Source organism: Prionailurus bengalensis, chromosome B2, assembly GCF_016509475.1.
Source record: "Prionailurus bengalensis isolate Pbe53 chromosome B2, Fcat_Pben_1.1_paternal_pri, whole genome shotgun sequence".
In the NCBI taxonomy this organism is placed as follows: domain Eukaryota; kingdom Metazoa; phylum Chordata; class Mammalia; order Carnivora; family Felidae; genus Prionailurus; species Prionailurus bengalensis.
In genome coordinates, this window is record NC_057349.1 from 52,077,545 (window position 1) to 52,100,960 (window position 23,416).

The following is a 23,416-nucleotide window of genomic DNA, read 5'->3' on the forward strand; positions in this document are numbered from 1 at the left end:
TCTGGGGAAGCTAATGTCTTGTTCAGGCAAATCACAAAGCAGAATGAAGGAGTCCTCCTGATTTTGTAGATTTAATCTAACTCTTTTGGAGTGACAGGAGAAGCAACAGGATACCTCCCCCAATCTTTCCATCCTTTTATCCATCTTACTTGTCTGTTCTTTTTTTGTCCTTATATTGAAAATATTAAGGCCTATAAAAAAGTTACCATGACTGATTAAGGAGTTCAAGCTTGTTTTTGAAAAGTTTTTGTCTTCATTCTAACCTACATCATTTGTCTATCTTGACATATTTGACTAATTTCTCCCTCCCAATTCAATTCAGTCCTTTTTCTTAGCCCCTCACTCAGATCTTCTTGCCATGGTTCTCTGGGACATGACTTCACAATCAAAAGCCTTTCTTTTCAGGAAGAGACAGAGGATAGAGGTAGGGAAAGGAAAAAAGAGAAAACCACTTTTTAAAATGTTGCCCTTCCTTCCCATCAAGTCTTTTTTTCGATAACATCGCAACACATTATTTGTGATCACAACTAGTATTTATAGACATCTAGATTTTACAAAATGCTTTTTGTATATTATGTGTTAAAAAAACATGTACACACACAGACACACATAGTGTGAGAAAGCTAGCAGCACTTTATGGGGCAGAAACTGAAGCATGTATGCAAAAGCACATTCTGGAGCAAAGGAATTGACCAATGTCTTTTCAATTTTAATTTCACTTTTCTTCTCTCAATTCAGAGTTGCCTAAAAAAAGTATGTGAGTGTAGTTTTGCAATATATACTCACAAGGACTCTTATATGTTAAATCAGAAACGAATGTATCTGTCCTGACGGGTTAGGAGCACAGAGGAAAGGAGGGTTTTAGAAGATGGACCCTTGTAGGTTGCATTTCTCACTAGCTTGTTTTTTAGTAAGTGCCCATTTAGTCAGCAAGTATTTATTGATTTATCAAGTGATGGGCACTGTGACAGAAATATGAGAAAACCGGGAGAGAGAAGCAAATGACCTACATTTACAAAGTGAATGTGGGAGAAAGAAGTACTCCTGAATTCCAGTTTAATTCTCTACACATTATGTCATACTGTGTTCCAACGGCTAATAAATATACTGATTTTGTTTAAAGAATATGACTTTTGTAAAAACTACTTCTGTAGAAGAGGTTTTTGTTTCTCTAAAGGAAGATAGAATTCATGTGGGTAAAATAGCTTATGAGATGTTTGGATCAAGCTGTTGGATGTTTAAAAATCTATCATACCAGGGTGCCTGGGTGGCTCAGTCAGTTAAGTGTCTGACTTCGACTCAGGTCATGATCTCATGGTCAGTAACTTCGAACTCTGCGTTGGGCTCTGTGCTCTCAGCTCAGAATCTGGAGCCTGCTTCAGATTCTGCGTCTCCCTCTCTTTTTGCCCCTCCCCTGTTTGCGCTCTGTCTCTCTCTTTCTCAAAAATAAATACATCGTAAAAACATTTTTTTTAATATAAAAAAGATATAAAAATCTATAACACCTATTTCTAAACAACCACTAGTTGACTGAAATTGGACAAATAAGGAAATAAAAAAGATTTTAACAGATAGTGGTAACTATGAACTTATACATACATCTTTAGAACATGACAAATGTGAGATAGGTACAAAGAAACTATTGCCAAAAACAAGAGTAAAAGCTATCAAAAAACATACAAAATACAAGTTTTTTTCTTCACAACTTATAAGGAATAAAATAACAAGCATGGAAATAATTGTATTGTACAATTATGTCAGTGAAACATTTCACATTATAATCATCAGAGAAAGGACAGAAAAATCTAGTGTGGTTAACTAAAGAGTAAGATGTAAAAACAGATTTATTTTCATGAAATCTCAAATAATTTAACAAAAAGAATTAAATAACCTTTTTTTTTAAATTTTTTTTCAACGTTTTTTATTTATTTTTGGGACAGAGAGAGACAGAGCATGAATGGGGGAGGGGCAGAGAGAGAGGGAGACACAGAATCGGAAACAGGCTCCAGGCTCCGAGCCATCAGCCCAGAGCCCAACGCGGGGCTCGAACTCACGGACCGCGAGATCGTGACCTGGCTGAAGTCGGACGCTTAACCGACTGCGCCACCCAGGCGCCCCAAGAATTAAATAACCTTTAAGAGAAATGATGGCATGTATTAGAGTACATTTCAGTTCACTATTTTTTTTTTCAGTGACGTGAATGGCATATTTATTTTCTTGAACAAAACCTATGTGTCAAGGACTTTTAAAAACATCAATATATAAGTAGTTGATAGAGGATGAATACGTCATTTTTTTCTTGTTTTTTGCAGCATAATTCTCCAGTTATTAGGTTTTGCATTTTTTAAATTAAAGAAGTAGCACCAAGCTAAAATGGACACACCAAGATTTAATAATTATATTTTTCCAACTGTGCACATTACCAGACCCATCATTCTGAGTCATCCACATTTTTCCTACTCAAGGAAGCACCTATGATTCAAGCCCATTAAAAGCGGTCAACAGAAAGAGTATTTTGAGGTATGGAGATGATATTTTGAAATACACATCTATTCCTATAACATCTCAGAACCTGGCATAATTTATAAATAAATAGAGGCAGATGATAGATAAGTAGATAGGAAGGTAGGTAGGTGGATAGAGGAATAAAGACATCCTTGCATTGTATGTAAATGTTACATATGAAAAACTATTAGGCAAAATGTGCCACTTTAAAATTAATTTTTTAAGTTAGGAAACTAGCAGTTTCCAGTATTTAGTAATTACCATCTAACTAAAGGATGTGCTAAATTGCTTGAAAGTTCATCTCATAAATTCTCTTGAAAAACCAGCTATATTGAGGTACTATTGATTACAAAAACCGTACATGTCTCATGTGTACAACTTGATGAGTTTGGGTTTCTTGACTTCAGTGTGTTGAGGACATTTGGTCTTTGCAGTTTAGATACTCTGCCATTTTTATCTACCAAGTCTTCTTCGGCATTTTTCCTTAGAAGGCAGAATAAAATTCTCTCATCCAGTTTCTGTAATTATTTTGGAAGACACAGACTCACCATGTGGGCCCTGGTATTGACACTGCTGTGATATTTCTGCCTCTCCGAATGCAAGGTTAAAAAATAATAATAATTAGTTCAAAAAGGAGGGTTTGCCAGAAACTTACCAACTTACCGACTTGCTTAACAAATGCCTTTTTTTTTTTTTTTGGCTTGTTCAGAATTGTTTCCTTGACTGATACCACCTTGGGATATCCTAGCCAAGCTAAAGAACATTTTGTTTAACAGCTACCAGTGATTTAATGCCTATGTTTTGTGCCAATTCTTTTCAAATGTTTGGAGTTTAGCATCTCATTTAATCCACACAATACTTGTATGGGGCTGGGAAGCAATCATATTCATTTAACATGGGAAAAGGGGTCATACAGAGAGGTAGGTTCCATACTCAGGATCACTTACACCGACTGGGGAGAGCCAAGCCAAGAATACAGGTAGCCAATCTTCGCGCCTAACAACCTCACTCTACCCATCCTGTGACGTGGAGTAAACCCAAGCTTAGGCAGCATGTAAGTCATTAGCACTTGAGTCAGTCATTAACAGTTTTGGTTACATCTAGACTCTTGTATTTGATTTAAGTAATTTTCAGTCCCTTCAGAAAGGAAAAAACTCACGTATTAGTCATGTATCATGTTGGAAAAACTGAACAGCAACAGATCTTGACTAGAACCCATTTCCTCTGAGTTGTCTTCTAAAAATTCACTTGTGACATTACTCTGTCCTCTCTCACTTCATCGCAGCTCCTTCTCAATATCATCTGTAGAATCCTTTTCTTCCACATGCTCTCCAAATATTGATGGTCTATAGGATTTTAGACTCAGTCTCCTTTCTATCAATTTCTGAGTGATATGAGCCATTCAGCATGAGTGACCACCTGTGTGTGTGTGAATAACTTCCGAATCCTCTCGGCTAGGCCATGTTTTCTGTGTACTCTGGATTAGTATACACCATTGTCTCCTTAAGAGCTATGCTAAGATTTTCCAAAGGGATAAAATGTCAGTTAAACTCACCAATGTCCTTTTTACTCAAATGCCTTTCCCCCCTATTTTTATGTATTGTTAACATCATCATGAGCCACAAAGAGAAGCCACCAATGTATTCTGGTGCCTATCTCATGCTCTCTCCCTTTCATATTCTCCCAGTCACTAAGTCCTGTAGATTTTATTTCCCAAATGCTGTTTAAATGTGCTTCCTCCTTCCCATTTCTTTTATTGATAATGTACTTTACATGTTTATATTCTGACTTATAGGCTGTTATGATAAACCCCTACTTGGTCTTCATTGATTTTTTTCATCCTGCTCCATTTACCACTTTAAAACCCAGTATTCTTTCCAAAAAACACACTCTCTTGATGTTGCTTACATGTTACAACCTTTGACAATTCCACACACCAGTGGAAAATGGCTGGCTCCGTAATGTATTATATAAGGTCTCATAACAATATATTTTTCTAATTTTTTTAATGTTTATTTGTTTTGAGAGAGAGAGAGAGAGAGAGAGAGAGAGAGAGAGAGAGAGAGAGAGAGAGAGAACAGGGCAGGGGCAAAGAGGGAGGAGGGAGACAAAGAATTTGAAGAAGGTTCCAGGCTCTGAGCTGTCAGCACAGAGCCTGATGCGGGGTTCAAACCCATGAACTGTGAGATCATGACCTGAGTCAAAGTCAGACATTTAACTGGCTGAGCCACCCTGGCGCCTCAAGGGTTTCATAACAATCTTGCCCGCTGTCCTTTCCTGCCTCTTTTATTACCTATTTTCACACTATACTATAGCCACCCCAAACTTTTTTCTTTCCCCAGACATATCTTTTCCTCATTAAAAACAAAACAAAATAAAAACTGGTATTCATTCTCTCTGAGCTCTCTCCCTTGGTTACTTAAACCAGAGTAATCCTACATCTTTCATCCATGATATAAATTGCAACCATTTCATAGAAGAATAGCCATTGGTAGGGAAATCATTCCCTCTCTCTGTTTGATAACACTCTTCTTATATCTACTCTTGTGTTGGCATGCTAATTTTTTTTTTTTTTAGTTTATTTATTTTGAGAGAGACAGAGCACAAGTGGGGGAGAGGCAGACAGAGAGGGAGACAGAGAATCCTAAGCAGGCTCCATGCTGTCATTGCAGAGCCCCATATGAGGCTCCAACTAATGAAACTGTGAGATCACGACCTGAGCTGAAATGAAGGGTCACATGCTTAACTTACTGAGCCACCCAGGCACCCCTGAATTTTATTGTTCTTAATAGTTTTCCAACCTAAATTTCTTTCTTTCTTTCCTTTTTTTTGGTCTATATTTATCATGGATATTGGCATGTAATTTTCTTTTCTTATAGTGTCGTCTGTTTTTGGTATCAGGGTAATGCTAGCCTCATAAAATGAATTTGGAAGTGTTCCTTCCTCTTCTCTTTTTTTTTTGAAAAGTTTGGAAAGAACTGGTATTATTTCTTCTTTAAATATTTGGTAGAACTCACCAGTGAAGCCATCTGGTACTGGTCTTTTATTTGTTGGTAGGTGTTTGATTATTAACTCAGTCTTCTTACTAATAATGTCTGTTTCTTCATGATTCAGCCTTGGTAGGTTGCATATCTCTAGGAATTTATCCATTTGTTGTTGTTGTTGTTTTTTTTTAGGTTGTCCAAATTGTTGTCCTATAATAGTTCATAAGATTATATTTCTTATGACCCTTTGTATTTGTATGCTTTCCAGCAATTACAGTACTAGGTATTTACACAGAGAACACAAAAACACTAATTCAAAGGGATACATGCACTCTGACATTTATAGCAGCAGCACCTACAATAGCCTAATTATGGAAACAGCCCAAGTGCCCATTAATTGATGAATGGATAAAGAAGATGTGATATATTTGTATGATGGAACATTACTTATCCATAAAAAGGAATGAAATCTTAACATTTGTAACAACATGGATGGAACTAGAGAATATTATTCGAAGTGAAATAAATACATCAAAGACAAATAGCATACACTTTCACTCATATGTGGAGCTTAAGAAAAAAACAATTCATTTCTGATTTTATTCAAGTTCTCTTTTTATGGTGAGTTTGTCAAAATAGACTTCCTCTATATTGTTTATATTTTAAAAAAGATCTTAGCTTCAGTGATCTTTTCTATTCTCTTTTAGTCTCTATTTAATTTATTTGTACTCTATATATACAACTTTCCCTATATTAACTTTGGGTTTACTTGTTATTTTTTTCCTAGTTCCTTGAGGTATAAAATTAGGTTGTGTATTTGAGATCTTTCTTGATTCTTAATGTGGGCATCTATCACTACAAAGTTCCCTCTTAAAACTACTTTTTCTGCATCCCATAAGTTTTAGTATATTTCCATTTTCCTTTGTCTCAAGATATTATTACATTTATTTTCTAATTTATTCTTCAACTCATTGGTTGCTCATTAGTATGTTGTTTAATTTCTGTGATTTGTAAGTTTTCCAGTTTCCTTCTTATGATTAACTTTTAGTTTTATACCATTGTGGTTGGAAAAGATGCATGGTATGATATCAGCCTTCTTAAATTTATTAAGACTTGTTTTATGACCTAACACATAATCTATCCTGGGGGGGAGTTTCATGAGTGCTTCAGAAGCATATGTATTCTGCTACTTTTGGAAAGAACATCTATAAATGTCTGTCAGGTCCATCTGGTTTAACATGTCGATTAAGTCCATTGTTTCTTCATTGATTTTCTGTCTGGATGATGTATCCATTGATGAAAATGGGGGTACTAAAGTTCCCTAATATTATTGCATTGCTGTCTATTTCTCCTTTTTAGGTCTGTTCATATTTGCTTTATATAAACCCAATTTCAAGATGAATAGCATACGATATTAGTTGTACAGACTTTATAAAAATGTCCCCTGTAAAATGTTTTGGTACATAGTAGACAAACAGCAAATATTGCCAAGCTAATAAATGATTGAAGAGTAGAGAATAACTATGAAATTTGTTTGGAATTGAAAAATATTCAATATTTATCTTAGAAAGCAAAAACATACAACATAAGATGTCTAGTGTGAATGCCATACAACCTGAAAGAAGGATACTTGCATTAATGTAAAGCCATGATTTATTCACATAATAGCAAAAGTATCACATTGTTACAAAATTCTTATTACTACACTGAAAAAGACTTTCAGACATTAATTTTCACAATACAGATCTGTAACAAAACTGACATTTCAAGGTCAAAAATGCTAATTGAGTCTTGGGCAAATGTAAAATGGCTTATTGGAAAGAAGTTGGAATAATTAATCTTGGAGATGATAAAGTATCTGACATTTGATTAATAAAATCATAATATCAGGTTAGGTTAAAGGTTACTAAAAAAAAATGAAGGCTTTTCTTTTCTCCTTAACATTACTTTACAGACAATTTTGATGCCAGTAATTTTGCCCATACTGTTTCTACATATATTATTCTGCTCAGGAATTTTGTTCAATTTATCTTTTAAATTTCAAACACTATTTTTCAAACTTCAGCATGCATATGAATAACCTAGAGATATTGGTAATGTAGGCTCAGATGAAGTGGGTCTGGGGTAAAGCCCATGTTTCTATAATGCTAGAAAGCTCAATTTCAGTGCTGCTGGTCAGAGTACTATACTTTGAGACAGTATTTATGACAGTGTCTCAAAATGTTGTTGCACAGTGGTATTATCAGAAGACCATTGATTATCAGGGAAACAGAAATACAAAACTACAATGAGATATCACCTCACACCTGTCAGAATGGCTAAAATCAACAATACAAGATACAACAGGTGTTGGTGAGGATACGAAGAAAGGGGAACCCTCTTGCACTGTTGGTGGGAATGAAAACTGGTGCAGCCACCCTGGAAAACAGTATGGAGGTTGCTCAAAAAGTTAAAAATATAATTACCCTACGATCCAGAAATTACAGTACTAGGTATTTATACAGAGAATACAAAAACACTAAATCAAAGCGATACATGCGCTCCAGTGTTTATAGCAGCATCATGTACAATAGCCTAATTATGGAAACTGTCCAAGTGTCCACTGACTGATGAATGGTTAAAGAATATGTGGTATATTTATATAATGGGATATTACTTGGTCAAAAAAAGAATGAAATCTTACCATTTGTAACAATATGGATGGAACTAGAGAGTATTATACTAAGTGAAATACATCAGAGAAAGACAAATACCATATGCTTTCACTTATATGTGGAGCTTAAGAAACAAAACAAATGGGCAAAGGAAAAATAAAAGAGGCAAACCAAAGAGAACACCAAAATGACAACAAGCACATGAAAAGATGTTCAATATCACTAATCTTCAGGGAAATGTAAATAATAACCTTAATGAGATATCACCTCTTACCTATTAGAATGATTATCACCAAGAAGACAAAAGACAATAGGAACTGGTGATGATATGGCGAAAAATTTATACATTATTGGTGGGGATGTAAATTGGTCCAAGAAATATGGAAAATAATATGGAGATTCCTTAGAAAGTTAAAAATAGAACCACCATACCATCCAGCAATTTCTCTGTTGGGTACAGGCATCCATTGCTTTATTGGGCTTTACTTTATTGAACGTTGAGGATATTGTGTTGTTTACAAATCAAAGGTTTGTGGCAACCCTCAGTCAAGCACATCTGTCATCCCCATTTTTCTAAAAACATTTGTTTTTGGAAGAAAACATTTGTTCACTTTGTATCTGTGTCACATTTTGGTGATTTTTGCAATATTTCAAACTTTCTCAGCATTATCTTATAAGGTATGGTGATCTCTGATCAGTGGTCTTTGATGTTACCATTGTAATTATTTTGGGGTGCCAAAAACCACACCCATATAAGATGGTAAACTTAATCCATAAATGTTAATGTGTGTTCTGACTGCTCCACCAAGGGCCACTGCCTCATCTTTCTCCATTTTCTCAGGCCCCCCTATTACCTGAGAGAGGTAAATAGGCCATTTAATAGTTCTAGAGTGGCCTCTAAGTGTTCAGATGAAAGGAAGGGTTGTGTATCTTTCACTTTAAATTGAAAGCTAGGAATGATTAAGCTTTGTGAGGAAGGCATGTGGAAGCCAAGATAGCCTGAAAACTAGGCCTCTTGGGTCAAGTTTGAATGAACGCAAAGGAAAAGTTCTTGAAAGAAATGAAAAGTGCTACTCCAGTGAACAAATGCATGATAAAGCAAATAGTCTTGTTGCTAATATAAAGAAAGTTTTTGTAGTCTGGCCAGAAGATCAAACCAGTCACAAAATTCCTTTAAACCAAAATTTAATCCAGAGCAAGGTCCTGATTCTGTTTAATTCTATGAAGGCTGAGAGAGGTGAGGAAGCTGCAGAAGAAAAGTTTGAAGCCAGCAGAGGTTGGTTCATGAGGTTTTAGGAAAGAAGCCATATTCATAACATAAAATCACAAGGGGAAGCAGCAGGTGCTGATGTAGAAGCTGTAGCAAGTTACCCAGAAGATCTAGCTAAGAGAATTCATGAAGGTCAGACTCAGTAGCAGATTTTCATTGTAGACAAAACAGCCTTATACTGGAAGGAGATGCCATCTAGGACTTTCATAGCCAGAGAGGAGAAGTCACTGCCTGGACTCAAAGCTTCCAAGGATAGGCTGACACTCTTGTTAACAGCTAATGCAGCTGGTGAGTTTAAATTGAAGCCACTTTTCACTTACCATTTCAAAATTTCTAGGGCCCTTAAGAATTATGCTAAGCTGACTTTACTTGTTCTCTCTATATAACACAAAGCCTGGATGACAGCACATCTGATTACGACATGGTTTACTGCATATTTTAAACCCACAGGAGCCCTACTGCTGAAAAAAAATCCTTGAAAATATTACTGCTCATTGACAGTACATCTGGTACCCCAAGTGCTCTGATGGAGATGGACAAGATTAATACTGTTTTCATGTCTGCTAACCCAACATCCATTCTGTAGCCTATAGATCAAGGAGTAATTTTGACTTATGAATCTAACTTAGAATGTAAGAAATACACTTCCTAAGTCTATGCCTGCCATAAAGAGTGATTCCTCTGATGGAATTGGCTAAAGCTGAAAACCTTCTGGAAAGGATTCACTATTCTAGATGCCATTCAGAATAGCTGATTTATGGGAAGAGGTCAAAATATCAACACTAACAGGAGTTGGGAAGAAGTTGAATCCAACCTTCATGGATAACTTTGAGAGGTTCAAGACTTCATAGAGGCAAGATGTGGTAGAAATAGTGAGAGATTTAGAATTAGAAGTGGAGACTGAAGATGTGACTGAATTGCTGTAATCTCATGATTAAACTTACATGGATGGAGAGTTGCTTCTTACAGATGAACACAGAAGTTGGTTTCTTGAGATGAATCTACTCCTAGTGAAGATGCTGGGAAGATTGTTGAAATGACAACAAAAGATTTAGAATATTAAATAATTTAGTTGAGAAAGCAGTGGCAAGAGTTGAGTGCATAGACTCCTTTTTTGAAAGAAGTTCTATGGTGGGTAAAGTGCTATCACATAGCATCACATGCTACAAATTGTTCATGAAGGATAGAGCCGATTGTCATGGCAAACTTCAGTGTTGTCTCATTTTAAGAAATTGTCATAGCACCTCAGCCTTCAGCAATTACCACCTTGATCAGTCAGTCACATCAGTATCAAGGCCAGACCCTTCACTGGCCAGAAGATAATGACTTGCTGAAAGCTCAGATGATGTTTAGCATTAAGCATTTTTAATTAATGTATGTACATTTTTTTTAAGAATTAATGCTTGGGTAGGGGTATACTGTAATCAACCTCATAGTCTTTTAATTGCCTATCCAGTAAGCTTATATTTCATGAAACATTTGTTACTCAGATTAAGATACTCTTAGAACCTAAAGTAGTAGCTGATGGCTATCTGTGGAAAAAAATTTTTTTTAACTTGAAGTACATTGTCTAAAATAGGCATCCTCATCTGTAGTATCCAGAACCTCGCTCATGGTCGTGTACATCACAAGTTGCAATTTGGAAAACCTGCTGTATTAAAATTCTTCCAGGACATAGTTCTTTGAATACAGATGTTCTCTTCCATACACTGATTACTGCAACAGCACTTATCATGTATAAAAGAAGAAAGGTCACTAAGGCCTAAGAGTTTTAAAAATCAGCAAAGCTTATTTTAATTTAACATACTGTTTTCTCTTCAATATGTGATGGCACAGGAATGTTGTTAAACGAAGGGGTAGCAGTAAGGGGAGCATTTAAATTGCAGAAGTAAAAGAGCTGTTAGATTTATAATTTTGATGCGTTTACTTTTATAGAGAAGATACTTCTTCCCTACAATTATTTCTGGAATGTCAAATCACTTCCATTATTAAAAGGCAATATTATTTAAAAAAACTTAATGCTCTTGCACATTTAATTAAAAGACTACAGTATGTAATATGAACAGAACCTTCATATGTACTGGAAAACTGAAAAATTCACTTGGCTTGCTTTATTGCAATATTTGCTATATTGCAGTGGTCTGGAATCAAACCCATAATATCTCTGAGGTACCCCTGTATCATATTCATTCAGAAAATGAGGGAAAGTAATAGCATTGGGGTGCCTGGGTGGCTCAGTCTGTTAAGTGTCTGACTCTTGATTTCAGCTCAGGTCATGATCTCATGGTTCGTGAGTTCAAGCCCTGCGTTGGGGTCTGCGCTGACAGTGCAGAGCCTGCTTGGGATTCTCCTTCCCTCTCCTCTCTCTGACCCTCTCTTGCTCATCCTTTCTATGTCCCTCAAAATAAATAAATACACTTAAAAAATAACAGCATCTTCATTTTGATGGAATGAGGAGTAAGTAAGTAAACAAATATCGGGCAATATGCACTCATTATATACACTATTAATATATCATTTTACCATTATAGTTATTATTACTATAAATGTGGTTATCATAACACAAATAGAATAAATTTAACTTATTTTATGGATGCTGTAATCAAAACCAATAGAACTAATCAGTATATAATCCTAGTTAAGTTACATATTTCTAGTTCAACCCTTCCACACACTGCTGGTATTCTTAATTCCTACACCAGCATTTCTTATACAGTTTGTATTCTTACAGTATTTTTATTGTCATTGACAGTTTACAAAACACACACAATAAGTTCATTTAACTCTCACAACAATTTGTGTGGAATTATCATTAACCCAGAGATGAGGATTCTAAAGCTTTAAGTTGTTTAGCAACTACCTCAGTTTCAAACAGCTGGTAAATAGTAAAACTGAAGTCAAAACCAGAGTCTCTCCATAAGGCTGGTGTTACTCTGATATCCGGACAAAAATATCACAAGAAAGAAAACATAGACCAATATCTATTATGAATGTAGATGCAAAACTCCTCAAGAAAATGTCAGCAATTTATTAAGAGTATTATATACTGTGAACAAGTGAGATTTATGCCGTGAACACGAGATAGGCTAAACTTAACCAATACAGTACACCATAGTGATAGCACAAAGAGGAAACAAAATAAAACAAAAAGCATCACACATAATTATCTCAATACATGTAGAAAAAAGTTGACAAAATCTGACACATTTTCATGATAAAAATACTCTGTGATCTAGGAATAGAAGGGAACTTACTCAATTTGACAGCGAATGTCTTTGAAAACCCACTGCTAACATGGTACTTAATGGTGAAAAACTAAAAGCTTCCCCCCTAAAGTCAGGAAAAAGACAAGGAGGTAGACTCTCACTTATTCTCTTCAACATTGTACAGGAAGTTCTAGCCAATTAGGCAAGAAAAACATAAGGCATCTAGATTTGAAAGGAGGAAGCAAAACTATCTGTGCAGATGATATGATCTTATATATAGAAAAATGCAAAGATTGCACACACACAAGACTACCAGAGTTAATAATGAGTTCTGCAGAGTTTTAGACTAGAAGTCAATATGCAAAAAGTAGCTGATTTCTATACACTAGCAACGAAAAATCCAAACATGGAATTAACAAAACAATTCCATTTACAATAACACCAGAAAGAATAAAATGCTTAGGAATTAGTTTAACCAAGTAATTGCAAGTTTTATACAATGAAAAAATAAAATATTGTTGAAAGTAATTCAACCTAAACAAGCTGAAAGACATGCCATGTTTGTAGATTGGAAGACAATATTAAGATGGCAACACTCTTCAAAATGATCTACAAATTCAATTCAATCTCTGTCAAAATTCCAAAACTGCCTTTTTTTCAATCTTTTTTTTTTTAATGTACAGGTTGATCCTAAAATTTACATAACTCCAAGGGATTCCAGATAGCTGAAATAATCTTTTTATTTTTTTTTCAATGTTTATTTATTTTTTTGGGGACAGAGAGAGACAGAGCATGAACGGGCGAGGGGCAGAGAGAGAGGGAGACACAGAATCGGAAACAGGCTCCAGGCTCTGAGCCATCAGCCCAGAGCCCGACGCGGGGCTCGAACTCACGGACCGCGAGATCGTGACCTGGCTGAAGTCGGACGCCTAACCGACTGCGCCACCCAGGCGCCCCTGAAATAATCTTTTTAAAAAGGAGAACAGAATTTGTGGACTCACGCTTCTCAATCTCAAAACATACTTCAAAGCTACAGTAATCAAAACACCACTATTCTGGTATGAGAACAGATTTATAGATCAATGAAAGAGAATTCTGAGTCCAAAAATGAACCCATCATCTATGGTTAATTGATTTTTGAGGGTACCTAGACCATTCAATGGGGAAAAAAAGTTTTTTGTTTGTTTTTTGTCTTTTTTTTTTTAACCACTGGTACTGGGACAACTGGATATGCACATTTAAAAAAACAACTTTGAACCTCTTTATCACACTGCATATGAAAATTAACTCAAAATAGATCAAAGACCTAAATGTAAGTGCTAAAACAATAAAAAAAATTAAAAAGAAACAGGTGTAAATCTTTGTGACCTTGAATTAGGCAGTGGCTTCTTAAATATAATACCAAAAACAAAAATAACAAAACCTAGATAAATTGAACTTCATTAAAATTAAAATCTATTTTTTTTGCATTGAAGGACACTATTAAAAATATAAAAATATAATTGATAAAGAGTTGCAAATCAAGTGTTTGATAAAGTTCTAGTGACCAGACTATATTTTTAAAAATGTTTACAAGTTAAAAAAAATACCAAAAAATATTTAAGAGGTAAACAATTTGAATAGCTATATCTCTAAAGAAGATATGCAAGTGACCAAAAAGAATGTGAAAGGGTGTTCAGCATCATTAATCATTAGAGGGATTGAAAGTTAACTCACAGTGAGATACCACTTAACATCCATGAGGATAGCTAGTATTTAAAAAAAAAAAAAGGAAATTACAAATATTGGTAAGCATGTGGGGAAATTGGAAAACTTGTACATCGCTAGTCGTATTGTACAAGGGTATAGCCATTTTGGAAAGCAGTTTGGCAGTTTCTTAAAAAATAGGGTCACCATATGAAACAGTAGTTCTGCTAGGTATATAGCTAATATAACTGAAAACATAAGTTCACACTAAAACTTGTACATGGATGTTTATGGTAGCATTATTTATACTAACCAAAAAGTGGAAACAACCCCAAAGTCCATCAACTTCTGAACTGATAAATAAAAGTTATATATCTGTACAGAATATATTCAGTCATAAAAAAAAATACTGGCATAGGCTATAACATGAATGAACCTTAAAATATTATGCTTAATACAAGATGCCAGAAAAAAAAGCCCACATGTATACTATGATTCCATTTATGGGAAATTTCCAGAATAATTAAATCCAGTTTCCAGCATGTAAGAGGATAGATGAATGGGAAGGTATGGGGTTTTTCTTTGGGGTGATGGAAATATTCTGGAATTAGGTAGTGGTGATGGTTACATATTATAAATGTATTTAAAACCACTGAGTTATGTACTGTAAAATTTTTAAAATGGTGACCTTTATGTTATGTGAATTTTATCCCAATTAGAAAATAAGAAATAAACAATAACAACAAAGGAGATTCTCACTCAATGCAGGTTTTCACAATGGCACTATGCTATTCAATGACTGCATTTTTACCTGAGTAAAAGCTTGTAGAGTTGCTTTTAACATTGGAATTCAATACACAAGTATCTTTTACCATCACTATATAGAGTCATACCATGTATATTTGTTGAAATAGCATTCTCTACAATCTCTTTCAGAGAATAAAAGCATAGAAAACATGTCCTACCTCATTGTGTGAGGCCAGCATTACCCAAATTAAAAAACTAGACAAAGATATTACTAGGAAAGAAAATAACAGACTAATGTTTCTCATGAACTTAGATGCAAAAGTACTAAAAAAAATAGTGAATTAAATACAAAAAGTATTTTAAAAATATGCTACAAATAAGTGGGGTTTGTCCCAGGTATGCAAGGCTGGTTCAATATTCCAAAATTCAATTAATGTAACCCATCACATCAACAGTCTAAAAACAAACAAAAATCACATGGTCATATCTATAGATGCAGAAAAAACATTTGATGAAATCCAACATCCATTCATGAAAAAAACCCTCAGTAAACTAGGAATAGAGAGGAAATACTTTAATTTAGGACTGCCTATAAAAAAAAAAAAACTTAGCACCTAACATATTCAATGGTGAGAAACTTGAAGCTTTTTCTCTAAGATCAGGTACAAGGCAAGGATGTTCCCTGTCACTTCTCCTTTTCAGCATTGCAATACAAGTCCTTGCTAACGTAATCAGACAAGGTAAGGAAATAGAATGTATACAGATTGGGAAGGAAGAAACAAACTGTTACTGTTCACTAATGTTCATAGATGACTTTGTCTACATAGAAAATGCAAAAGAATCAACAACAACAAAAAAACCCATGGAACTAATAAGCAACTACGGCACAGCTTCAGTATATGAGTTTAATATTCAAAAGTGATTACTTTCCTATATGTCAACAATAAACAAGTAGAATTTGAAATTAAAAACATAATTACGTTTATATTAGCCCTCAAAAAATGAAATATATATATATTAGCCCTCAAAAAATGAAATGAAATATATATATATATACATATATATATATATAACAAAATTTGTACAAGATTTATATAAGGAAAACTACAAAACTCTGATAAATGGAATCAGAGAACTAAATAAATGACATTCCTTGTTTATGGAAATGAACCCAATTGGGGAAATGAACCAATATTGGGGAAAACCCAATATTGTCAAGATGTCAGTTCTGCTCGACTGGATCTCTACATTCAATGCAATCCCAATTAAAATCCTGGCAAATTATTTTATGGATGTCAAAAAAAACTGATTCTAAAGTTATAGAGAGGCATAAAGGGAAGTATATCCAATGTAATATTGAATAAAAGAACAAAGTTGGAGGACTGATACTACCTGAATTCAAGAATTACTCTAAAACTACAGTCATTAAGACAGTGTGCTATTGTTGAAATAGTAGAATCATGGAACAAAATAGCCCAGAAACACCCTTTGATCTTTGACAAAGGAGCCAAGGTGAAACTTTGAAACAAAGACAGTTTCTTCAACAAATGATACTCAACAACTGGACATTCACACGCAACACAAGACCAAAAAAAAAAAAAAATGGATCTAGACACAGGCCTTACACCTTTCACTTAAAATTAACTCAGAAATCTATCACAGATCTAAATATAAAATTTAGATCCATTAAACTTGTAGCAGATAACAGCAGAAAACCTAGATGACTTTGGTTGTATCTATGACTTTTGGGATACAGTACCAAAGGCATGATGCATGAAAGAAATAGTTGATAGACTGCATTTTGCTAAAATTAGTTACTTCTACTCTGTGAAAGACAATATCAAAAGAATGAGAAGCCACAGACTGGGAAAAAATATTTGCAAAAGACACATTTGATAAAGGACTGCTATTCAAAATATACAAAAAATTCCTAAAACTCGACAAGGTGTAATAACATGATGACAGATGGCTCTGTGTTTATTGTGGTGAGTATCGAGTAATGTATAGAATCGTCAAATTACTATGATGTACACCTAAAACTAATATAATAACATATGCCAACTATACTTCAATAATATAAAAGAGTAAACACATAAACCTGGTGGGGGAGGGTGGGGATTGCAGGAAAAAACAAAACAAAACTCAACAAAACAACATGCAACCTGATTAAAAAATAGCCCAAACAACTTATCAGACAGTACACCAAAGACAATATACAGATGGCAAAAAAAAAACATATGAAAGGATGGCCCACATCATATGTTATTAGTGAATTGTGTATTAAAATAATTAAATATCACTACCCACCTATTAGAATGGCCACATTCTAGAATACTGATAACACCTAATCCTGGTGAGGATGTGGAACAACAGGAAATCTCATTCATTGTTGGTGGGAATACAAAATGGTACAGCCACTCTAGAAGAAAGTTTAGTGATTTTTGTAAAACTAAACATAGTCCTACTATATGATCCATCAGTTTTGCTGCTTGGTTCTTACCCAAAGGAGTTGAAAACATATGACCACAGAAACACCTGCACACAGATGTTTGTAGCAACTTTATTCAAAATTGCCCAAACTTGAAAGGCAAACAACATGCCATTAAATAGGTAAATAGGTAAATGAACTGTGGTACATCTGGACAATTGAATATTTTCCAGTGCTAAAAAAATAAGTTACCAAGGCATAAAAAGACGTGAAAGAACCTTAAATACATATTCCTAAATGAAAAAAAAAAGTCATAGTATATGATTCCAACCACAAGGTATTCTGAAAACCACAAAACTATGAAGAAAGAAACTGAATTAAAGAAGACCTGTGGTTTCCAGGAATTAGGGGTAGAGAAGGATGAATAAGTAGAGCACAGAGGATGTTTAGGGTAGTGCAAATACTCTATATTATGGTATATTATGGAATAATGATGGATACAGGTCATTATACATTTGTCCAAACCCATAGAATTTACAATGCCAAGAGGGAGCCCTAATGTAAGCTATGGATTTTGAATGATTATGATATATCAGTGTAGGTTTCTCAACTGTAAATAATGTACCTCTTTGGTGGAGGATATTGATAAGAGAGGATGCGCATGTGTAAGGGGACAGAGTATAGAAATGTTCTGTACTTTCAGTTGTGCTGTGAACTTAGAACTACTTTAAAAAAATGAAGTCTTTAAAAATAAATAATCAAATTAATTTTGTGACACAGTAAAATGGATAATGTATTTTATATAGAAAATCAGATCACGTGCCTTAATGATTACATGCTAAATCCACTGCTTACCGAAGAGTACATTTCCACTATTTCAGCCAAGTATTATTATTTTTAAGGAAAAGAAGCCCAGTCAAATGAGCTCAAGAAAAAAAATAACATTCAGTGAAAGAACATAGGGATATTTCAATGAACTCAAGCCCAAGAGTGAGATCTCATGTAGCCCAGCGACTGATGTTTGGAAAGGCGGGTATTGCACTAGTGCTCTCATTCTTCATAGGCCATCTTTCAGAGTGACTGAGAGTAGTGTGGTTCTCAGTGAAGGATGCCTAGATTGGGCAAGCACCCCAAAAGTTATAGTCTGTACTTTATTATAGGATTGCATTGAAACTCATTATCTTTCTCTACTCCCTATTTTTCTGTTTTAGCCATTTGCTACTGTAAAGAGGAAAAATAACCTTTAGGTTATGGAAAGAAGTGAATTAATAGTGTAGTACAATAGACAAAATGATTATGTCCTTTCTAAGCTAAAGATTTAGTAACAGGCAACAATATACTTATGTCTTCAGGAATTTCCATTGTTTTCCATAAACCAAGATGACACATATGCATAATTTTTCATAAAAATCACTTTTTTTGTAAAGGACTCTCTTCTACAATTCAGTTCAGTCCTGATCAACTGGTAGTGATTGACCAATAACTACATGAAAAGTGCTGTTCTAGGTTCTAGGTACAAAAAATGAATTAGACAACATTTATGCCTTTAAGTGTGTAGTAAGAACATTATGTATAGCATTCATACTTAAGAGCACATAAAAGAATATTGATTTTCTTTGGGAAAGATAACACCTTGAAGGGTATAACAATTTCCATTCAATTCTGCTCTTACACTGCTTAAAAATATAATCGGAATTTTTAAAATATATGAAGTATATGTAATTTTACAAATATGTTCTTTAAGAATCAAAATTTTATAGTATTATTACTAGTAACAAAGGAAAGAGTTGCCCATACTGAAAAGTTTTTGGTTCTTTACTGTGGGAAAAAAATAGAGTAATGGTAAAAAAATGAATGCATATTTCTAGAATTGGATCATGACCATTCTGCTCAAGGATTCTGCCATTTTCTAGCTTTGTGACCATGGGAAAGTTAACTTAACTTCTCCATGTCTCACTTTCTTCGCCTGAAAAATTGGTGTGATAACTAATAAGACCTACCTTATAGAGTTGTAAATATCAACTGAGTTAATACTTGTAATGTGCTTGGTACAGGGCTTAGCTCACTTAAGCACGCATCAAATGTTGACTCTTAGTGTTGTCTCACCAACAAGTTACTTGCTTCCATTCTGTTACCAACTCTCACAACCCTTCCACTGGAGGCTATCACTCTCCATTCTTCAGTTCTGAGCTTAGATAACATCCTCCTTCGCTGACCCCACTTTGACAGAGTAGATGTCTCTTCCTGCACTTTCAGACTATTTTAGATGTACACATAAGGGCATTTGCTTTACTGAATTGAATTACTTGCTTAGTCCTCTATGCTTTTCATGTGATAAAAACTGAATAAGAGAACGGTGTTTGTCTATGGTCAACATGAGATAGGAATAGAGCGTGACTTCCATAGATTGTTGAATAAAAGAACCATGAAGGGAACATACCCGATATGATCATACAGGTTAGGAGGCAAGAAGGGACAGAGAGAACCTAGTCTAAAATAAGACATAAGTAAATAAATGAGGGAGTAATAAAAGGATGGGAAGAAAAACAGTCAGAAAAGTTTTGGGTAATTTGCATCATGTAGTTTTGATTATTAATGTCTGAGTCGTCTAGGCATCTGAGTTTCATCTCAGTAACCCACTCAAGAGTTTCTCCTAAGAGGAACATGTTATCAGAAATACATTTCCCCCTTACTTCCTGAAAAATAGATTTCTAGCCCTTTCCATGATTCAAAGACTTTTCCAGAAAGATTTAGCAAGGCCATCTTAGAAGAAAATGTAGTGTTTGGAGTTGAGAGATGTCAGATAACTTCCTGCAAAACTATTGCATTTATTTGGGGAATATGTAAGCTCAGTACAGTCATTACCGAGAGTGCTTAGACTTGATTTTGTTTTCATTCCGACAGAAAAGAAGGAAGGAAAACAACTTTTTTTCAGATACCTGAAAAGTCAACACAGGGACACCTTTCTATTCCTTTCTTCAATTTATTCTTCAATCTACACAGCAAAATAGAGAAATAAACTTTAAACATACTATTACCATGTATTCAGCCTTCTTCAAGAAAGTAATAAAATTTCTGCCTTCTGGATGATGTCTGTTCAAACCATCATTTTTTTTTTTAATGACACCCATCTCCTCTCAATCCTTACAACTGTTGCCTGCCTTCTGACAAAAGGATCTTTATACTAGTCTCCTATGTGGTACCCTATCCTCAGTCTTAATCATTCTGTACTCCCATTTTCCACATCATTGCCAGAGATGTTGTGAAAGTCTGACCTTGTTCACTTCACCTTGCTTTTGTCTGTGCACTACCTGATTTCTCCTGTTTCCAAGTTCATGAAATGCTGCCCACCCCGCCACCCCCCACCTGAATACCTCCCATTCCTAACCATCTAGTAATCTTCTCTTTCTCTTCAAGGAGTCAGCACAAGAGTGACTTTCCCTGTGGGGAGCCATTCATTTTGGTTTTCTCCAGCCTGAATTAGGTGTTTTTTCATGTTCTTGTGACACTCTGCATCCTTCTACCCTAGAAACTCACAGAGTGATTCTATAATCATAACACTGCTAATTTCGCTGGTGCACTATGCAATCATTGAGGCTAGACTATGTCTTATTGATCTTGATGCCTCCAGCTCTTAACTAAACTCCTGGGAACATAGGGAATACTCAGAAATATTTAATGAACGAATTCATAAAGTTATTATAGGCTTCAAAAAGTGTGGTCTGGCATCAGGAATAAGAATATAAAAACTGGGACAGCCAATGTAATCTGTGATCTCCGAGCAACTTAACTACAACTGCTGAGGTGGGGGGGATCTGTTTTGGGGTTTTATTTTCCTTTTCGTTCTCATTTTTAATATATTCAGAGAGTTAGTCGGAGAGTTAAAAGTGACAGAAAAAAACTTAAGATAGGTAGTTAAACAGAATTACTTAGACTATTGTGAGCCACATTACTTTTTCTAAATATATATTAACACTTAGAGGAATTGATATGTAAAGCAAATAATATTCACACCAGGAGACCACATCATTCTAAATCTTATTCAACATTTTCAAATCCCTTCTGTATACCAGAGACTTTCTAAAAATATTAATTCATTTAATTCTTATAACAACCTTAAGAGGTCATCACTAGACAAATTTAGAACTTTCTATACTGTCTTGTGATATTGAGCTGACTCCTTTTCTCTTCATGTAGCAGAAAGATTCTGAATTGAAGAAAACAATATCTTCAGATCTAAACATTCTTTTCAAATGTCCTAAAATATATCAGAGGATCTAAGGAAAGGTATCACATCAAAATGAGTACTGCAATATTTATCCTCTCTAACGTGCTTGTAACAAAATAAAATAATAATTTGAAGGTTCGAGTGGAATTTTTGTATGGCAACAGAGTACCACATATTTAAAATAAATCACCTATAAATTATGGACAGAAAAACTGGAACGCTTTTCAAGGTAAATCCAGGCTTGTCACAACATAAAGCACACATCAGAACAAGATAGGTTTTCATTTCTCCTTATTTACACTTCTAGTAAAGAGTGATGATTAATTGCAGGTAGAAAATTTAAAAAGAGTGGATTGAAGTATAGGTGAGTTGAAATATCACACACGCAAAAACACTGAGTACTTAGAAAACAGCATCCAGGGTCCTTATTTGTGTTTTGTCAATGACAAAAAATTTGAAGATATCACAGAATATAGATTGCAACTAAAGTAGCAACAGCCTTTCCCATTTTGAAAATAATAGTACATGGAAGAGGAAAACAACATACATTAATCAGAGGGACACATTATGCCACAGAATAAAGTTAGCACATTTGTATCGGAGAACATGACTGAAACCACAGAAGGCCTGCTTGTCAAATTCACTGATGACAAGAGGTCTGGTGAAATGGCTAATTCTTTGGATAATAGCATCAGTATTTAAGATCTGGTGAAACCTCAAATTAGAAAAATTAAATTAATATGTGCATACATCATGGGAGTATCCTACTTACATGTTACCTCTTCGCACAGGCCTTTTGACCATCTGTTTCTAACATGGCCTTTGGGACTCTCCACTCACCATCACTTCACTGGATTTTGTTTGAAAACATAAGATTTATCCCTTCCTAATATTCTTCTTATGTATTTATTAGTCAATTTGTTTCCTTTCCGTCTTCCCTAGAAAGTAAAGTGCATGAAAGCAGTAACCTTGTTTAACTTGTATCACTGACAATAGAATAGAAAAATTAAGTAAATATTTGTCAGGCGTATCAAATGCCCATTTATTTTTCTTCTCTGAAGTGACTAGTGCAGACTGGGAAAATATAATAATAGTATTTCTTGTGAAATATGACATCTGTAGAATAACGGAAACCCCAAGCTGGGATCAGAAGAACAGAAAGGTCTTGCTGCAGATTAGTCACTTGACCTTTGGTAAATCGTTTAACTTCACCAGAACCGTTTCCTCGGCTGTAAAACAGGGCTAATCATAGTCAACTCCTCAGTGGTTTTAAAATAATGTGTATGAGGGAATTTTGTCAGATGTAAATTAGAAAACAGATGTGAAGAATTATGACTATGGTAGAGTCAGGAGGATTGACTTAACACTAAATGTGAACTAACAGTGTCTTGTGACATTTGAATAAACAAATTAATGATAGGCGTTGGTTGCATCCACATGATAATGTACATTTTGTACCAGCAAAACCCATCCAAATTACTGTATCTCCTAGTTTACTATTATGCAAGGCATTGACAACTGCCTAAAGGAAGACCAAATGACCGGAGGTCGTGGGGTAGTGTCATTTGAAAAACAGTGGAAATAATTAGAGGAAAAGTGGAGGAAAGGGAACGGGGCTGTTATACTTATTTTGAGTATGTGAAGGATTGGCATATGGGAGATTTATTCCATGTAGCACCAAGATGCAAACTAGGAATTGAGAGTAAAA